The sequence below is a fragment of the Schistocerca serialis genome, chromosome 5, assembly GCF_023864345.2.
Source record: "Schistocerca serialis cubense isolate TAMUIC-IGC-003099 chromosome 5, iqSchSeri2.2, whole genome shotgun sequence".
NCBI lineage: Eukaryota > Metazoa > Arthropoda > Insecta > Orthoptera > Acrididae > Schistocerca > Schistocerca serialis.
Window position 1 is genome coordinate 748466172 of NC_064642.1, and position 19783 is coordinate 748485954.

Genomic DNA, 19783 nt, shown 5'->3' on the forward strand with positions numbered 1-19783 from the left:
CCCGATGGAGGTCGACCCTTCGGCCCCTCCTGTCTCTCTGCGGGCGCATACACCGCATGTCGGCGTGCACCCTGGAGCAGGTTTTCAGGCGTTTCCTAGCTCCCCGCGGTCCGAATGGCAGAGTGCGGGTGGCACAGCCTCGCCTGTTGTTAAGCTCCCCACCTCGTCGCATACGTCAACATGGGGTCCTCCCCACGGCGGGCGGAAGCCTTATGCCACAACCGTACGCCGATTTGCGGGGGAGGAATGTGGTGTCACCGCCAGACACCAAACTTGCTAGGTGGTAGCCTTTTAAATCGGCCGCGTTCCTTTAGTATACGTCGGACCGCGTGTCGCCACTATCAGTGATTGCAGACCGAGCGCCGCCACACGGCGGGTCTAGAGAGACTTCCTAGCACTCGCCCCAGTTGTACAACCGACTTTGCTAGTGATGGTTCACTGACAAGATACGCTCTCATTTGCCGAGACGATAGTTTAACATAGCCTTCAGCTACGTCCTTTGCTACGACCTAGCAAGGCGCCATTGTCAGTTATTATTGATATTGATTCATTTACCGTCAAGACCGACGTTCTTCATTAACGGATTAAAGTTAAGTATTCCAACAGCTACGTCCCTTTTTCTACATTCGAATTTCCTTGTCCTGTTCCAGACCTCACGCCAGCCTGCGTGAGCTAAAACGCGTGCCTTTCGGCCTCCTTCTAGTAACACGGTGTTGGCTCTCCTGCCAACCAAAACAATGAATTTCAAAATTAAACGTCAGTCAGGTTGATTAAGATGTGAGCTTACAGCGAACTAAATTTTAATTGTTTTGTCGCATCTGTAGCGTTTGTAAACCCACTCGTTCAGAGCATTTTAATCGGATTTGTTCTACCCTTTTACTGCTGGTTGCCATAACTAGCGATATGTAGCCACAAATCAATGATATTCGCACTTTCCACAAAAGTTCCGTAGGATATTTCGTTTATCTAATGAGCGCGTGTATCAAATATCTTTATAGAAGATAGAATTCGTAATGAAGATTGAAAATGCTTCAAAACTGCTAAGCGCAAGATACAGTAAAACAAATATAGGGAAGCAGGGAAGAAAAGAGTCAAACGGTCAAGGTAACGAGACAAACAAAAATAAAATCCAGAGAAGAGAAATGGCTTGTCAATTAACGAAGGACACTTAAAATAAAATATAACTCCCAGTAAAGACAAAAAAAAAATCATATTGCGTGCCCATTGAGTATTGCTTCAATTGTGTAACTGGATTGCCGAGCGGTTATAGGCGCTACAGTCCGGAACCGCGCGACTGCTACGGTCGCAGGTTCGCATCCTGCCTCGGGCATGGATGTGTGTGATGTCCTTAGGTTGGTTAGGTTTAAGTAGTTCTAAGTTCTAGAGGACTGATATAAGTTAAGTCCCATAGTGCCCACATAGGGCTCAGAGCCATTTGAACCAATTTTTTTTTTTTTTTTTTTTTTTGGTAACCGGATTCGTGATTTCCTGTCAGAAAGTATTAATCGACGGAAAGTCATCAAGTAAAGCAGAAATTATGTCCGGCGATCCCCAAGGGAGCACTGTAGGCCCGCTGTTGTTCCTAATCTACATAAACGATTTAGGAGACGATCTGAGCAGCCCTCTTAAATTGTTTGCACATGATGCTGTCATTTACCGTCCAGTAAACTCATCACAAGATCAAAAACAATTGAAAAATGACTTAGACACGAGGTCTGTGTGGTGCAAAATGTGGCAATCGTCTGTCAATGAGGAAAAGTGTGACGTCACCCACATGAGTGTAAAAAGAAATCCGTTAAATTTCGGTTGCACAACAACACGAATCTAAAGGCCATAAATTCAACTAAATACCTAGGAATTACAATTAGGAACAACTTAAATTGGAACGACCACACAGATAATGTTGTACGGAAGGTACACCAGAGATTACGTTTTATGGGCAGAACGCTTAGAATATGCCACAGTTCTATTAAAGAGACAAACTACACTTGTCTTGTTCGCCCTCTGCTAGAGTATTGTACTGTATGAGATCCTTACCAGACAAGTCCGAAGTCCGTGGTCTCGCGGTCGCGTTCTCGCTCCCTGAGCACGGGGTCCCGGGTTTTCGATTCCCGAAGCGGTCAGGGACTTTCTCTTGCCTCGAGATGACTGGATGTTCGTGTTATCCTCATCGTTTCATCATCATTCATGAAAGCGGCGAGATTGGACTGAGCAAAGGTTGGGAATTTGTACGGGCGATGATGACCGCGCAATTGAGCGCCCCACAAACCAAACATCATCATCATCATCATCATCATCATCATCATCATCTTACCAGACAAGATTGAACAGGGGATATTGAAAAAGTTCAAAGAATGGCAGTTCGATTGATAAGTGTGTTGAGATGACAGTCATTAAAACAAAGGTGCTTTTCACTGCGACGAGATATTTTTAAGAAATTTCAATCACCAACTGTCTGCTCAGAATGCAAAAATATTTTAATGTTGCTACCATACACAGGGAGAAGCGAACACCTGTAATAAAATAAGAGAAATCAGTGTTCATTATACCCACGCGCTGTTCGAGAGTGGAACGGTAGAGCAATAGTCTGCAGGTGGTTCCAAGAACCCTCTGCCAGGCACTGAAGTGTGAATTGCAAAGTAGTTCTGTAGATATAGGTTGGAATGAACCCGGTAAGACTGACAAAAAAGTGGCCATTTAGAAAAGAAACAATCCCAAAATGCAATTCTCTTGCTTCAGCGAAGTGAAAAATGACTTAGCAGAAATTAACGTTACGAAAGCAGAAATTCTAGACTGCGTAACTTTCCGAAATAGGATTAAGACCTACGGGGGTATTCAGGAAAAGATCAGAAAGCGCATCATGGTATGAATACATTAAAGGAGAAAAGAACACAGAAAAAGAATGAATAAATACAGGGCTGCCTGTGGATTGTTTCCTTGGTTTTTATTTCCTTAATGGGAGTGTTAGGAATAGGCCGCTGAAAGAGTCCAGCAGACGATCCGTAACTTGCTTATCGTGCTAAATTTGTTGCTTCTCTCACTTTTCTCTCGCCGTCGGCGTATAATACCAACAACGCCGCACGGGTCCTGCTATTCACCACCCTTGAACTGTGGCACAGCTTCTCCCCTGCGGACTTCGATTCGTTGCGTCGAAGACGCTGAAAGAGGCTGTTCTTGTTCCTGTGGAATAACATACTCAGAGAAGTTAAACTCGATGTATTTTCTACAACGAACAGCTCTAACTTCTCTTAATGAATCGACTACACATGCGTTACATTCCAGTTAGGTGTTGTCAGGCGTCCGTCTTACACGTGACTTAGCACAGTAGTACAGTAAAATGTCAACATCAATGCCGTCATGATTTCTTTGGCATCATGGAGGTCACGTCCGCTCTATGCCTTCCTCTCGTGGTCCCACGGAGCAAACCAATCCAGTCCCCGGCCCACATTGCCGATAGCACAGGATCGGTACAATTCCGATTTTCACAATCCATCATAAAAACTTCCCGAAAGTGGGGTGCTTCCTATTTACTAACTACGTTAACCCACGAACATCTGCCGTCGGCCAGTGGATATCAAGGACGTGGAACATCTCGTTCTATGAATGACATGTTGCACCTCTATTGCTGATCAGAAAAGAAGAAAAAACCATAAGGAAGTTACTTCACGTGATCTACAGATATATGAAATCGAAGGAGAAAGAAGAATATGAGATGTATCAAATATCACCTGTGGAACCTTCTGTATGTGAACCACCAATCCCCCAACCGCTTATATTACACTACTGGCCATTAAAATTGCTACACCACGAAGATGATGTGCTACAGACGCGAAATTTAACCGCCAGAAAGAAGATGTAGTGATATGCAAATTATTAGCTTTTCAGAGCATTCACACAAAGTTGGAGCCGGTGGCGACACCTGCAACTTCCTGACATGAGGAAAGTTTCCAATCTATTTCCCATACACAAACAGCAGTTGACCGACGTTGCCTGGTGAAACGTTGTTGTGATGCCTCGTGTAAGGAGGAGAAATGCTCACCATCACGTTTCCGACTTTGTTAAAGGTCGGATTGTAGCCTATCGCGATTGCTGTTTATCATATCGCGACATTGCTGCTCGCGTTCGTCGAGATCCAATGACTGCTAGCAGAATATAGAATCGGTGGCTTCACAAGGGTAATACGGAACGCCGTGCTGGATCCCAACGGCCTCGTATCACTAGCATTCGAGATGACACGTATCTTATCCGCATGGCTGTAACGAATCGTGCAGCCACGTCTCGATCCCTGAGTAAACAGATGGGGACGTTTGCAAGACAACAACCATCTGCACGAACAGTTCGACGACGTTTGCAGCATCATGGACTATCAGCTCGGAGACCAAGGCTGCCGTTACCCTTGATGCTGCATCACAGACAGGAGCGGCTGCGGTGGTGTACTCGATGACGAACCTGGGTGCACGAATGGCAAAACGTCATTTTTTCGGATGAATCCAGGTTATGTTTACAGCATCATGATGGTCATATCCGTTTTTGGCGACATCGCAGTGAACTGACATTGGAAGCGTGTATTCGTCATCGCCATACTGGCGTATCACCCGGCGGGATGGCATGATGTGCCATTGGTTACTCGTCTCGGTCACCTCTTATTCGCATTGATGGCGCCTTGAACAGTGGACGTTACATTTCAGATGTGTTACGACCCGTGGCTCTATCCTTCATTCGATCCCTGCGAAACCCTACATTTCAGCAGGATAATGCACGACTGCGTGTTGCAGGTCCTGTACGGGTCTTTCTGGATACATAAAATGTTGGACTGCTGCCCTGGCCAGCACATTCTCCAGATCTCTCACCAACTGAAAACGTCTGGTCAATGGTGGCCGAGCAACTGGCTCGTCACAATACGCCAGTCGCTACTCTTAATGAAATGTGGTATCGTGTTGAAGCTGCATGAGCAGCTGTACCTGTTCACGCCATCCAAGCTCTGTTTGACTCAATGCCCAGGCGTATCAAAGCCGTTATTACGGCCAGAGGTGGTTGTTCTGGGTACTGATTTCTCAGGATCTATGCACCCAAATTTCGTGAAAATGTAATCACCTCTCAGTTCTAGTAAAATATATTTGTCCAATGAATACCCGTTTATCATATGCATTTCTTCTTAGTGTACCTATTTTAATGGCTGGTAGAGTACTAATATTTACTATCAAAAACTTTGAGTAGTGATTCTCCATCAAAAGGAGGTTCTTACTCATTGGTCTGAAGATGACCACAGTAGTGGTCGAAACCGGTCACTGTAATAAATAAATTGTGATCAAGACTGTTTTTGATAGTATTGTAACACATTGATGACTGTCACTCGCATAATATATTCAAAAGTAATTCGCTTATATTACGGTAGAGCTGTGTCGCTCTGTCGCCAGCACCTCCCTATGCCGCTTTTCCCGAACTGCGTGACAAGTGCGCAGCGATCCCATGCGAGCAGCAACTAACATAAGGCTGGTTCAGACACAATAGCCAACATCAGGGCCTCGTATCTATGCAGACACTCTCTGCAAGAGAATTAAAATTAGTGCTGCTCAGGCGGGTGTCGCCAGGGAGCAATGTCAGCGCTCTGCCTATGTTTCTCTCACCACACAACTCGCAACGGTCCTTTACTTTTGAAAGGAACTTCGTCATGCAATAACCTGAAATATTTCAGTTAAGTCTTATCCCATAATTGTGGGAGGGATTGCAGAGTCTTTTGCTAACCCATATATTTGTTGCAGTCTTCAGTCAGAAGACTAGTTCGATGCAACTCTCCATGCTACTCTATCCTGTGCAAGCCTCTTCATCTTCGAATAAATGCTGCCCCTTACAGGGGCTTGGCAAAACAATGTGGGCAGTGGTGGTAATGGGGTGGTTTTGTTTGACGGTCAACAACGCAGGTCGGTCACGTGTCGCGCTGGACTGTGCGTGTTCAGTACGGACTAGGTATCAGTGCAGATTGTTTATGAGTAGTGCACATTTCGTATTTGCATTCAGAGGCCGAGGTCGACGTCCAATGAAAGACCCAACAGAGTTCCAAAGAGGGTAGGTTGTGGGAGCCCGATTAGCTGGAGCATCAGTAACAAGACAGCCAACTTACTGAATGTCTCAAGAGCAACTGTTTCAACAGTCATGACAGCCTACAGAAAACATGGAAAAACATCATCGTGTAAACGTAATAGTGGGCGCAAATCAAAACTAAATGACAGAGATTGTCGTATGCTAGCACGAATTATGCCAAAACAACACAAAACTACGGTGGCTATAGTGACTGCAGAGCTCAATAGCCGTCTTCGAGATCCCGTTCCTATCGACACTGTCCGCCGAGAACTCCATAAAGCAAATATTCATGGACGAGCTGCGGTACCGAAACCATTAGTGATGACAACCAACGCAAAGAAGACATGGTGTCGGGAGCATAAATCCCGGAGGGCTGATCAGTGGAAACTCGTCATATGGTCCGACGATACAAGGTTTTCGTTATTTCCAAGGTCGGGCCGGATTTATCTCTGGAGAACGCCAAAGGAAGCCTACAGTCTTGAATGCTTGATTCCAACGGTTAAGCGCGGAGGTGGAAGTATGATGGTGTGGGCAACCATGTAATGGTATTCTGCTTGTCCCATAATTACCCTCAAAGGAGTGAACGTTTTAGGTGACCAGGTGCACCTTATGATTCAAATGTTGTTGCCCAACAATGACGCCATATTTCATGACGATAATGCACCCTTTCACACAGCCAGGTCAGTACAATCGTGGTATGAGGAGCATGAAACTTAACTACAGCGTCTTCCCTGACCAATACAGTTCACGGACTTTAACATTATCGAACCCTTGTGGGCGGTATTGGAGAGCATACTCCAGAGCAGATTTCCGCTTCTCTTGTCACTACAGGAGATAGAAGATGTTCTGACTGAAGAGTGGCATAACTTTCCACTGGAGACTATACAATCATTATATGCCATCATTCTAAGAAGGACCGCAGCTGTATTACGGGCAAATGGTGGCCCAACCCCTTATTAATAAACTATTCCCAAGTAAGAACAGGTATTCACATTATTTTGCCTATCCCTGCACATCCTTCTGAAACTGTTTACTGTATTCATCTCTTGGTCTCCGTTTACGATTTGTATCCCTCACACGTCCCGCCAATACTAAATTGGTGATCCCTCGATGTCTCGGAATCTGTCCTAACAACCTATCCCTTCTTGCTAGTCAAGCTGTGCAAAAATTTTTTTTCTTCCGATTTCTGTTTAGAATCTCCTCATTCGTTATGCGATCTATCCATATAATCTTCAGAATTCACATTTCAAAATCCTTTATTCTCTTGTTGTCTAACGTCTATCGCCCATGTTCCACTTCTATACATGGCTACACTCTCTACGAATACTTTCAGAAAGACTTTTTAACACTTAAGTCTATATTCGATTATAACAAATTTCTCTTTTTCAGAAACGCTTTTCTTGCTATTGCTAGTCTCCATTTTATAGGGCACAGCGGGGCTATTACGTCCATTTCAACTGTAAGGTCTATACAATATAACATGAAATATTTTAAAATATTTGTGAATACAATAATATTATGGTATACTTATTGTACATACATTCCAGCATATAGAGGGTAGAAATTCCATATCCGTGATTGTAATAATGTTATGGTATGTTGATTGTACATACATTCCAGTATTTTAAACGGTCGAAATTCCTTTACACGAAAAAAGTACTAATCAAGCATCTGAAGAGGTCAGAAATCACGCTGAATAAAAGTGGTGGAGCTATGCCACCCAGTCAAGAGACTATTCCGCCCAGTGTATTTCAGTGTCGAAATCGCAAGCATTTACCACCAGTAAACATTTTTCGTCCTTTTTGCACCGACATACCCTTCGTGAAACCATGCAGTATTTTGCGTAACTTTATCCAGAGTAGCTCCTGTAACGCTTCTTACTGCTTGCTCCGTATCTTCCTCGGACCAAGAAGCACTTGGTTTTTCCCTCTGTTTGTACGGACCATCAAAGCAACCAAGAAAACATGTTCTCTGGAATTTCGCAGCAAAGCATTAGTAAAACCAGTAATTTGATTGGGCGAAACAGCTGAGAAAGGTAGCTTTATGAATTTGCTTCAGGAGATTGAAATATATGCACATAAAACCAAATCACCACAAAATCTCCTCAACGAACAAACCAAGTTAGGCATGCAGCCTTTCTTCAAAATTTCATTCACCCGCTTTCCAGTTTTGTAATATTTATATATGCACATCTATCCCAACCCATTTACTGCGCTGTCAATGTATGCCATAATATTTCCATATTTGTAATATTTACTACGTACGTCTCGCGCTTATCATTTGCTTTTGTTCCAATGCATGCCATAATATTTACGTAATATCGCTGCAGTAACACTTCATAACTTACTGCTTTATTTTTTTACCTTAATTTTATTCAGATCTTTTTCAAGGTAAATAGTAAGTAACGTAACATTAGCAGTTTGTAAATATCTACTGTCACATGCACGTACATAATGAAATATCTCTGAGAGTGGAAGTCTTTGGAATTGTTATGGTTGTAATATCGCCATCTTTGTATTCATACCTCCACGTGATGAAACTTCTACGTGTGTGACGGGTGCGTTGCATTATGTGCATGTCTACACACAAAAAAGCGCATTATACTGTTTTCGATGTTGCAAGATGATAAACAACCTGCACTGGAACGTAATGGCACGGATTCTTCATTGTAAGTAAACGAAACATCTTCCATTTAATAATAATAATTTGTTTACAACACTTAAAATGGTCGTGAGGCACAATTACGATCAAAAAGACGCTGTCTCACATCTTGTTTTGGTTGTAGGGCATCACCACGCCAAGGAAGTTTCGTCAGACGGGGAAACAAAACATCAAACGTAATGTAAAACGTGAACTAGCCGTCTGAGGATGAACCTGTCGTTTCGAAACCGGTAACGGCGCTATTTAAGTAAATAAATAGCATTATAAAAAATGGTTGGTTGCTGTAATCTTCTGTGTAAGAGTCAACTTATATTTTGTACACAGCCAGAGGCTCAATGTGTCATTTTTTGACAAAATAGCACTTACCCATTCACCGGTATAATTTTATGAAGAGGTGTTCGAGTGGTGAACACAATCCTTGCCCACACCCTTAGGAATCCTCCTCGATATCGGTCTATTTCGACAATGTCTGATTCCCAAAATCGTATTCCGCGTTCCCTCCAGATGCGAATTCGCCGAGAATCACTCTCCAGATCAAATCTGGACTAATCTGTGAGAAGAATATTGGCCCACTGTTCGAGCGTCCAGATGACATGATGATGACTCCACTCTAGATGTTCCCTTCCGTGAGGATGGGTCAGAGGTACACACACAGCAGGTTTCCGACAATGAAGGCCACTCTGCCCAAGCCTTCTGTACGCCGTTGCCTCTACACAACACATACAATGGGTGCTTGAAGGCAAGATGCCAGTTGCAGCGCAGTGCTAAGGTGGTACCATTGCACTCTTACAGCCAAATAACAGTCATTTCTGATGTCACCCGTGGCCGGTCCTGACCTCGTCTCCATTAAACAGTTTCGGTCTCTACAAATTGTTCCCACATTCGAGAAACAACACAACGATTCACATTGAGGCATCGGGCCACATCAATTTGCCAATGTCCTGCTTCGATTCTTCCTATGGCCCCCCACCGCAGAGAGACTGGTAGGCGTCTTCCCTGTGTCACAGTGCACCGTCTGTGACTGTAGACACAACGATCGTGGATGTGGGTCTATCCGGCAAACACTACCTCGTTTGATATGTGCCATGACGTCATCATTGGCGTGATTGTCCGTTGAGCAGAATGCCATCTCCGTGCAGAACACGATCGTACGGACATCTGTTGACACTTTATGTGATTATACTGTGAATTAGGGAGTGGTCGGGAAAATGGCGGTTTGCTGCTTTAATTTTGGACGCCAGTGTTTCTGCCTCTTGTGTAAAATACTGTATCCTTTCGGCATTGACCTAAGTCTCGATTTGCTCAAAACAATGGAGCAGAAATGGAAAGCACCTTCAGTGCAATCGGTTCGCTTCTGTTTGTAGTAATTTCTATGGACCACTGTAACTTAAATGCAAAGACTGGTCTTCGGCATTCAGTTTGACAGACAATAAGAAGTAATAAATGTTGAGTCTGCCTGTATACACTACTGGCCATTAAAATTGCTACACCACGAAGATGACGTGCTGCAGACGCGAAATTTAACCGACAGGAAGAAGATGCTGTGATATGCAAATGATTAGCTTTTCAGAGCATTCGCACAAGGTTGGCGCCGGTGGCGACACCTACAACGTGCAGACACGAGGAATGTTTCCAATCTATTTCTCATACACAAACAGCAGTTGACCGGCGTTGCCTGGTGAAACGTCGTTGTGATGCCTCGTGTAAGGAGGAGAAATGCGTACCATCACGTTTCCGTCGGATTGTAGCCTATGGCGATTGCGGTTTATCGTATCGCGTCACTGCTGCTCGCGTTGGTCGACATCCAGTGACTGTTAGCAGAATATGGAATCGGTAGGTTCAGGAGGGTAATACGGAACGCCGTGCTGGATCCCAACGGCCTCGTATCACTATCAGTCGAGATGACAGGTATCTTATCCGTATGGCGGATGGGGACGTTTGCAAGAGAACTGTTGTGGACTGACAAGACAACCAGTCCACAGTGACGGGTCACCGAAAGGCACGCGCTTAAACTCACGCAGGCTGGCGTGAGGTCTGAAACAGGATACGTAATGAATGCTATAAAGAAAAGTACGTAGCTCCTGGAATACTTAACTTTAATCCACAATTGGTGAACATTAGTCTTGTTACTGTACATGCTTCATTAGATACATAGCAAAGGATAAATGGCGCCTTGCTAGGTCGCAGCAATGGACTTAGCTGAAGGCTATGCTAACTATCGTCTCGGCAAATGAGAGCGTAATTCTCAGTGAACCTTTCCTAGCAAAGTCGGCTGTACAACTGGGGCGAGTGCTAGTAAGTGTCTCTATAGACCTGCCGTGTGGCGGCGCTCAGTCTGGATTCACTGATAGTGGCGACACGCGGGTCCGTCGTATACTAATGGACCGCGGCCGATTTAAAAGCTACCACCTAGCAAGTGCGGTGTCTGGCGGTGACACCAAAAGAACAACCATCTACACGAACTATTCGACGACGTCTGCAGCAGCATGGATATCAGCTCGGAGACCATGGCTACGGTTACCCTTGACGGTGCATCACAGGCAGGAGCGCCTGCGATGGTGTACTCAACGACGAACCTGGGTGCACGAATGGCAAAACGTCATTTCTGATGAATTCAGGTTCTGTTTACAGCATCCTGATGGTCGCATCCGTGTTTGGCGACATCGCGGTGAACGCACTTCGGAAACGTGTATTCGTCATCGCCATACTGGCGTATCAACCTGCGTGATGGTATGTGATGCCATTGGTTACACGTCTCGGTCACCTCTTGTTCGCATTCACGACACTTTGAACAGTGGACGTTACATTTGAGATGTGTTACGGCCCGTGGCTCTTCCCTTCATTCAATCTCTGCGAAATCCTACATTTCAGCAGGATAATGCACGACCGCATGTTGCAGGTCCTGTACGGGCCTTTCTGGATACAGAAAATGTTCGACTGCTGCCCTGGCCAGCACATTCTCCAGATCTCTCACCAATTGAAACCGTCTGGTCAATGGTGGCCGAGCAACTGGCTCGTCACAATAAGTCACTCACAATTCTTGATGAACTGTGGTACCGTGTTGAAGCTGCATGGGCAGCTCTGTTTGACTCAATGCCCAGGCGTATCAAGGCCGTTATTACGGCCAGAGGTGGTTGTTCTGGGTACTGAATGCGTGAAAATGTAATCACGTGTCAGTTCTAGTATAATATATTTGTCCAATGAATACCCGTTTATCATCTGCATTTCTTCTTGGTGCAGCAATTTTAATGGCCAGTAGTGTGGTACAGCTACGTCACACTACTGTCGTGAGATCGAAAATGGACCAAACCTAACCAGGTGCTAACATAACAGCGCACTGGATCCATTTACGGTAGCGGGGTCAGGGTTTAGTCAGGTCACTGAAGTTGACGGCTGCGTCAGCTGACTCCAACACCAGTAGCGCGTAGTATTAGCGCCTACACAACAAATTCCTGTAAACGTCCAGAAACCACCTCACTCTCCCAAAGGATATTACCAGCTCCTCGTAACTTGTGACACCGTTCAAAATTAAAGGCCTATCAGACGTAAAATAAAAATGATGCCAAGAGTAACAAAATTCTTAATGGTTTCAAATTTAAAAATAGTGTTACCTTTTTTGTAACCACCACGTCGATCTAACCATACACAATATCGATGCAAGTTTCTTCAGTCCTTGTGCGTAGCATTTTGCCCTCTGGGATTGTCAACTTCACTTTCCTCATTTGGTTAGATTCAAGCCGGTTTCTGGGCTATCGGAAGGAATTGTAGCTGCTGCTTTGAGATAAGGATTTCAACACACAGGATACTGAAAACTACCCCATACAAATGGCTGAATGAATGTTGGGGTGCGTCCTTCTGAGAGCATCCATTGTACATACTATTTAAGAACATTAATCACAATTTCTGTAAGTGGTTGACAGAACACGATTAGAATATAGAAACGAAACACTTTCCTGTTGTTCAGCAAAATCGTTATTTATTTGATCACGAATTGGGTTTCGGCTTTCTAGGGCATCGTGAGGGGACAGCTGATTGTCCCACAACTGGACAATGGCTTTGGACTTACATACATGTTACTGGCATGGACACATAAGGTACACCGTGTTTATCTCTGAAGAGTCGATAGGTGGTGTTTCGGCAGATTTTTGCAATTTCGTTTTTCTGATGTGTAATTGGAACCAGCCTAAAGAACTACTGCTCATCACATATTTCGTATGAGGCACAGTGTCAACGGAAAGCTTATAATTATATCGATTGTTTGTGTCCATTCGACAGAGCGGTCCCAGATTAGTCTAGCGCGATATTTGGATTATCGGTATGCATTAACAGGGACAGTTACACACGAGGAATAACCAGTAGTACAGCAGCGACTGAGCAGCGGTGCTGCACGGCGGTAGCAGGCAGCCCGGGCCAGGGCGGCGCTGCAGCTGTTGCACCACCGGTTGCTCTCCGTGTTCTACTGTCCCTGTTGTGGGGGTATGACAGGGTGACGGTCGAGAAAAATCGAATCTTTTTTTAAGTTACGGAATTCGAATGTAAATACATTGTCATCGCCTCTATTTATATCAATCTGTGTAACATGGCGTGTACTTCAATGCGAGATGCAGAAAACCCAAAGAGATTCTGGTCATACATAAAGCACACCAATGGCAAGACGCAATCGATACCTTCACTGCGCGATAACACCGGTGAAGTCACTGATGACAGTGCCACTAAGGTTGGTTGGTTGGTTGGTTTGGGGAAGGAGACCAGACAGCGTGGTCATCGGTCTCATCGGATTAGGGAAGGATGGGGAAGGAAGTCGGCCGTGCCCTTTCAGAGGAACCATCCCGGCATTTGCCTGGAGTGATTTAGGGAAATCACGGAAAACCTAAATCAGAATGGCCGGACGCGGGATTGAACCGTCGTCCTTCCGAATGCGAGTCCAGTGTCTAACCACTGCGCCACCTCGCTCGGTAGTGCCACTAAAGCAGAGTTATTAAACACGGTTTTCCGAAAATCCTTCACCAAAGACGACGAAGTAAATATTCCTGAATTCCAATCAAGAACATCTGCCAAGATGAGAAACATAGAAGCAGATATCCTCGGAGTAACGAAGTAACCGGCCGGAGTGGCCGTGCGGTTCTAGGCGCTACAGTCTGGAGCCGAGCGACCGCTGCGGTCGCAGGTTCGAATCTTGCCCCGGGCATGGATGTGTGTGATGTCCTTAGGTTAGTTAGGTTTAATTAGTTCTAAGTTCTAGGCGACTGATGACCTCAGACGTTAAGTCGCATAGTGCTCAGAGCCATTTGAACCATTTGAGTAACGAAGCAGCTAAAATCACTTAATAAAGGCATGGCCTCCGGTCCGGATTATATACCAGTCAGGTTCCTCTCAGAGTATTCTGATAAAATAGCTCCATATTTAGCAATTATATACAACCACTAGATCACAGAAAGATCCGTACCTGAAGACTGGAGAACTGCTCAATTCACACCAATACCCAAACAGGGAAGTAGGAGTCATCCCCTGAATAACAGGCCTATATCACTAACGTCGATTTGCAGTAGGGTTTTGGAACATATATTGTATTCGAACATTAAGAAGTACCCCGGAGAAAACGATTTATTGACATAGCACGGTTTCAGAAAATATCGTTCTTGTGAAACACGACTAGCTCTTTACACTCATGAAGTAATAAGTGCTACCGACAGGGAATGCCAAATTGATTCCATATTTTTAGATTTCCAGAAGGCTTTCGACGCCGTTCCTCACAAGCGGCTTCTAACAAAATTGCGTGCCTACGGAGTATCGCCTCAGTTGTGCCACTGGATTCGTGATTTCCTGTCAGAAAGGTCACAGTTCGTATTAATAGACGGAAAGTCGACGAGTAAAACAGAAGTAATCTCCGGCGTACCCCAAGGAAGTGTTATAGGCACTCTATTGTTCCTGATGTATATTAACGACATAGCAGACAATCTGAGTAGCCGTCTTAGATTGTTTGCAGATGATGCTGTTATTTACCGTCTTGTAAAGTCATCAGATGATCAAAACGACTTGCAAAATGATTTACATAAGATATCTGTATGGTGCGAAAAGTGGCAACTGACCCTGAATAAGGAAAAGTGTGAAGTTCAAATACTAAAAGAAATCAGGTAAATTTCGATTATGCGATAAGGCACAAAAATCTGAAGGCTGTTAATTCAACTAAAAAAATTAGGGATTACAATTACAAAAAAAACTAAATTGGAGCGATCACGTAGATAATATTGTGGGTAGAGCAAACCAACGTCTGAGATTCATTGGGAGAACACTTAGGTGCAACAGGTCTACTAAGAGACTGCTTACACCACGATTGTCCGCCCTATTCTGGGATATTGCTGTGCGGTGTGGGATGCGCATCAGGTGGGACTGACGGATGACATCGAAAAATTACAAAGAAGGACAGCTCGTCTTGTATTATCGCGTGAACTGGAGTGGCAATATTAAAATAAAGCCGTTTTTCGTTGCGACGAGATCTTCTCATGAAATTTCAATCACCAGTTTTCTCCTCCGATTGCGGAAACATTGTGTTGGCACCCACCTACATAGGGAGAAATGATCATCACGATAAAATAAGAGAAATCAGGGCTCGCACAGAATAAGTGCTCGTTTTCCCCGCGCGCCGTTCGAGAGTGGAACGGTAGAGACAGCTTGAAGGTGGTTCATTGAACCCTCTGCCAGGCAATTTATTGTGAATAGCAGAGGAATCATGTAGATGTAGATGTAGATGAAACCTAATTTGCTGGAGCATTGTTTGGTCGGTTTTACTCAAAATGTGAACGAAAGTTTCAATAGTCTCATTGGGACATAAGTTCCAAATATGTTATATGCGTCGATTCTGTGAAAACAGAGACCCCAGCGGCGATGCGCTCAGCGACGAAAAGCTCTTTGAGGACGAAAATGAGGACTATCAGGTCAACGTAGCAGAAAGCGGCCATCCACTAGCTGGGGCGATAGTTATCATGGAGCAGGTATTGTTGATAGCCGCTTTGTCCCCAATTTTATGTGATAAATACTTGTCAAACTTTAAACTTGTTTATCTCAAAACCATGTTTTCTGCATGGTTGTCGTCGCCCACGGTACAATTTTCATCCAATCTTAACGATTTTTGGTCTCCCTTGAAGCAAATTAAATTCTTTTCAGCTCTACGTAGCCGATTTTTTTACGTTGATATTTAGTATTTTTCTGGGCCAAAGAGGAGGGGTCCAAAAATGGCCATTTTTCAAATATTTATAATTTGGCAGAAAGGCCTTTTTTTGCAAATTCCTTCGCTGAACTAAAATTACATCTGTAAGGGTCAGGGTGACGCGTTATTTTCATGTTTCAGATAACCACAACCCGAGTTACAGCGACAATCCTCGATCTACCTCCTTTCAGAGGTTCCTCTGAATAATTCCAATCACACAGTGAAGATATCAATATTTTTCAGCAAAAAATACCAATAAAAATTTCTATCCTTTATTCATTGCAACAAACCCCTTTTGTCTACCTATCCAGTACGGAGAAAAAAATCATGAATTTGAACAATATTTTCGTCGTTCCCTCTTAAAGCATATCGATAATCGAAATACCGCACTAGACTTAGATGGTAGAGCTATATGCTTCTCGGATGAGGACGTAATATTCCGCTTTAAAAATCGTTTCGTTTGTGTACGGGAAACATACCTATGCTTTCCGCCGATACTGGACGAGATTTACACATGCAAAAACGAAATTGCAAATCTCTGCCAAAACACCAGAGAAAATGCGCGTGACGGTTATTGGAAGGGATACCCTATACAAAATGCTAAGATGCAGACTCGTTACAAAGGAAAGTATTACTTGTTTACGTTAGGCACTTACTGATAAACTTAACAATAAATTGGAATAATGTTTCCTTTTTGATGTGAAATTCATTATATTCCATAAATGATGAAAAATAATCTTGAATTAACTGTTTTAATATAGCATTTACGTAACCGAAACTTAAATTAACATACAGAAAAAAGGAAATACTGTTTTTCCATTTAAAACTAAACAGGCGTACTGCATTTTCTGTAGTGTGATCTTTACGCTTTTCTTAACAGTGCATACATCTCAATGTAAGCGAGATGAGTGCTTTCCTGTTGTCCGAAAACTTTTTTAAATGGAATCACAGCCTATCAGACGTACCACTTAGAGTAACGGCTTTATGGTTCTGACCTGATTGGGGATATTCTACGGAAAAGGAAAAGCGTGAAAATGCGCTACTGTTGTTCGGTGGTAAACAGCAGCCAGTAAACAGGTACATGAAACTGCTGCACTATTCCACATTTCTGCCACATTTAAGATAGGCTCGCAAGAAAGTTAGTCTCGCAACAACAGATCGGTGTTTTATTACAATAACAACGTAGCTAATTTATTATTCAACAGCGAAGACCCAATGAAACCTTTGGTACAGAGCGGCGTGTACAAAACTGCCTGCAGGCGCTGTGGAAAAGTACACGCTGGTCAGCCAGGCAGAGAGACAGCTGTGGCAGGCAGGTTATCGGAATACGAGAGAAGCCAAAGATAACGAAAGACGTAGCCGACATTTGCGGCTCATCTCTGACCAGGAAACCACCCATACGATGCAGACCGAGACGTTTTATATACAGCTAAGAAAAACAGAACGATGACATTACTGGGTATATATAGAAACCAATAAACATGAGGCAGAATTTTAAATTGGATTTACACAACGAAACACAGTTTCCTTTTTCTATTCTGTTACATCCTGTTTCGGATATGCCTACGTTAGGTTAAATCAGTAAACGTGTTTGTTTGCGTGGCCATCCTCCGCAGCAAACACAGAAATATATGTTTTGTAAATAAAAAACGCCTTCTGTTGCTGCAGTGTGTTTTATTCTCCCATACGCGTTTCGACTTTTTCCACTTTGATAATACATATCGAAACAAAAGTGTATCATAACTGTATCATCAGGTCCGCAGTTCGTGGTCTAGTGACTAGCGTTGTTGTCTCTGGATCACGGGGTCCCGGGTTCGATTCCTGGCCGGGTTGGGGATTTTATCTTCCTGGGGACTGGATGTTTGTGTTGTTCTCATCATTTAATCATCATTCGTGACAGTGGCTAGATTGGACTGTGTAAAAAAACTGGACTGTGAAAAAATTGGGACTTTGTACGGGCGCTGATGACCGTGCATTGAGCGCCCCACAAACCAAACATCATCATCATAACTGCATCATTATAGATCCCACTGAAGATGGCTCTAAGTGAGTACGGGAGAGTAAAACAAATAAAACAGTAAACTCTATTTTTTGTCTTTTGTTTAATGTAACGTTAGCACATGACAGAAAACTATGCAGAGAACTGGTACACTGTATGCTTCCTGATATTTTAGTTCAGTAAGAAAACTTATTTCGGCTTCATTGCATTCATCAGTACATCTGTAAACAATCACATTTATTTACATTTTACATAATACCTAATTTAGAAAGTTTTTTTACATTGGATGTTGTACTCACGTTCCGTCTTTGTAGATGGATCTATGTTAGCTTTGAATAAATTATTATTGCTTCTGTAGTTGTTGGTTGCTGTATTTTTTCAGTAACGTTTTAAAGCTGTTGGATAATTTCATGTTGCACGTGTACTGTAATACGTTTTTTTTATTATTTTGACAGTCGTGGAGATTCAAATCTGACAGCTAGTTGTTTACTCAAAGATATTTACATAAATATACTAGAAATAAAGCGGAGTAATGCTTAAGATACTGTGTTTATTAATATTTTCATAAAACGGATGAAAAATTTAGAATTGAAAAAAAAAAATAGTCCAGGAAGTGATTGCAAGGCGTACACGAGAACTTCGTGTATAAAATTAGGTACGTTTAGTACTTTACAGTTTATGATTTGCCTGGAATGATCGTTCCTGTCAGATCGCTGGATCTTAATCATTGCTTATCATTCGACAGAAAAATATAGGGGAGTCACTGATGGTACTAAAAAATCCACGAACTGTGCGTGTGTCTATCTTCATGAAGTAAAAACATTTATTGCCTCCAGCTCGAGGCGGAATCTATAAAAGCACATTTCCCGTTCAAGTATACACGAACAGAATTAGAGATTTCCACAGGTCGAATATTGCCACCTGGTTCATGGTTCACGATTAGATAAAAGTCGCGTTGTTGAGATTGTTTTTCGTACAGTTTCAAACCCACTAAATGTTACAGGCGAGCAAAGAGGTAACACGTCAGCTTGAAAACCCACAGTGCTGCTCGCGGCAAACTCGCAGTCGACACTTGTTCTGCTCGCCGCCAGGAGGCATACCAGTGGCTGGCTGTAAACAAAGCAACAGGTGTGCACCTGTGGAGCACGCGGCACGGTACCTGTGCTCGGTGTGAGGCGATACGCCGCTGCCTGCTGGTAACACGCGCTTCTCGGCCGCCGTGCTCCTACTGCGGCGGACTGGACTGCCTCGCGCCGCCGGGGCAGCTCGGTGACCCGGCTGTTTACAGCGCGCGCTATCTGCTCACCCCGGCCCGTGAAAAAGCGGCGCCGCAAACACACAACACACCAAATGGACACAATTCGGCTGCTGGCTCAATCATCCGCGCGTCGAGCGACAGTCACACTTCTGTTTCGAATTAGGTCTGTTGATATTTTTAAATATATCGTGAATCCGCTATATCGATCTTTAAAAAAATATCATCACCGGCTCTCGATGTATCGGGAAATACGAGGGTCGTTCAATAAGTAATGCCCCACATTTTTTTTTTTAAACAGACATTAATATACATAGACAAACGTCCTTGTTGGTGCTTCACATTTGGTGTTTGTTCTGTACGCCGGTGAAGTTTCGAACCGTTCTGGCAGATGGCAGAGCCGTAGTACAGCGTCAAAATGGCGTCTGAATACGACTCATGTTACAATCAGCGTGATGTTATTGAATTCTTGTGTGCAGAAATAGAAATCGTGGTGAACGTCCATAAATGTTTGTGTGCAGTGTACGGCGATGCTGCAGTTCACAGGAGTACAGTTGGGCGATGGGTAAAGAAAGTTACA

The 19783-nt window shown here is 43.7% G+C and overlaps 1 protein-coding gene across 6 annotated transcripts in view; it reads right to left on the minus strand.

Moving 5' to 3' along the window:
- LOC126481150 (adipokinetic hormone/corazonin-related peptide receptor variant I) overlaps window positions 1–19211 on the minus strand; it is a 413854-nt gene extending 394643 nt beyond the window's left edge. For all 6 annotated transcript variants that reach the window (XR_007587517.1, XM_050104713.1, XM_050104716.1 and 3 more), the window contains exon 1: window positions 19108–19211. The gene's annotated coding sequence lies outside the window, so the exon portion shown is untranslated. The remainder of the gene's footprint in view (window positions 1–19107) is intronic.
- Between the last annotated feature and the right edge of the window lie 572 nt (window positions 19212–19783).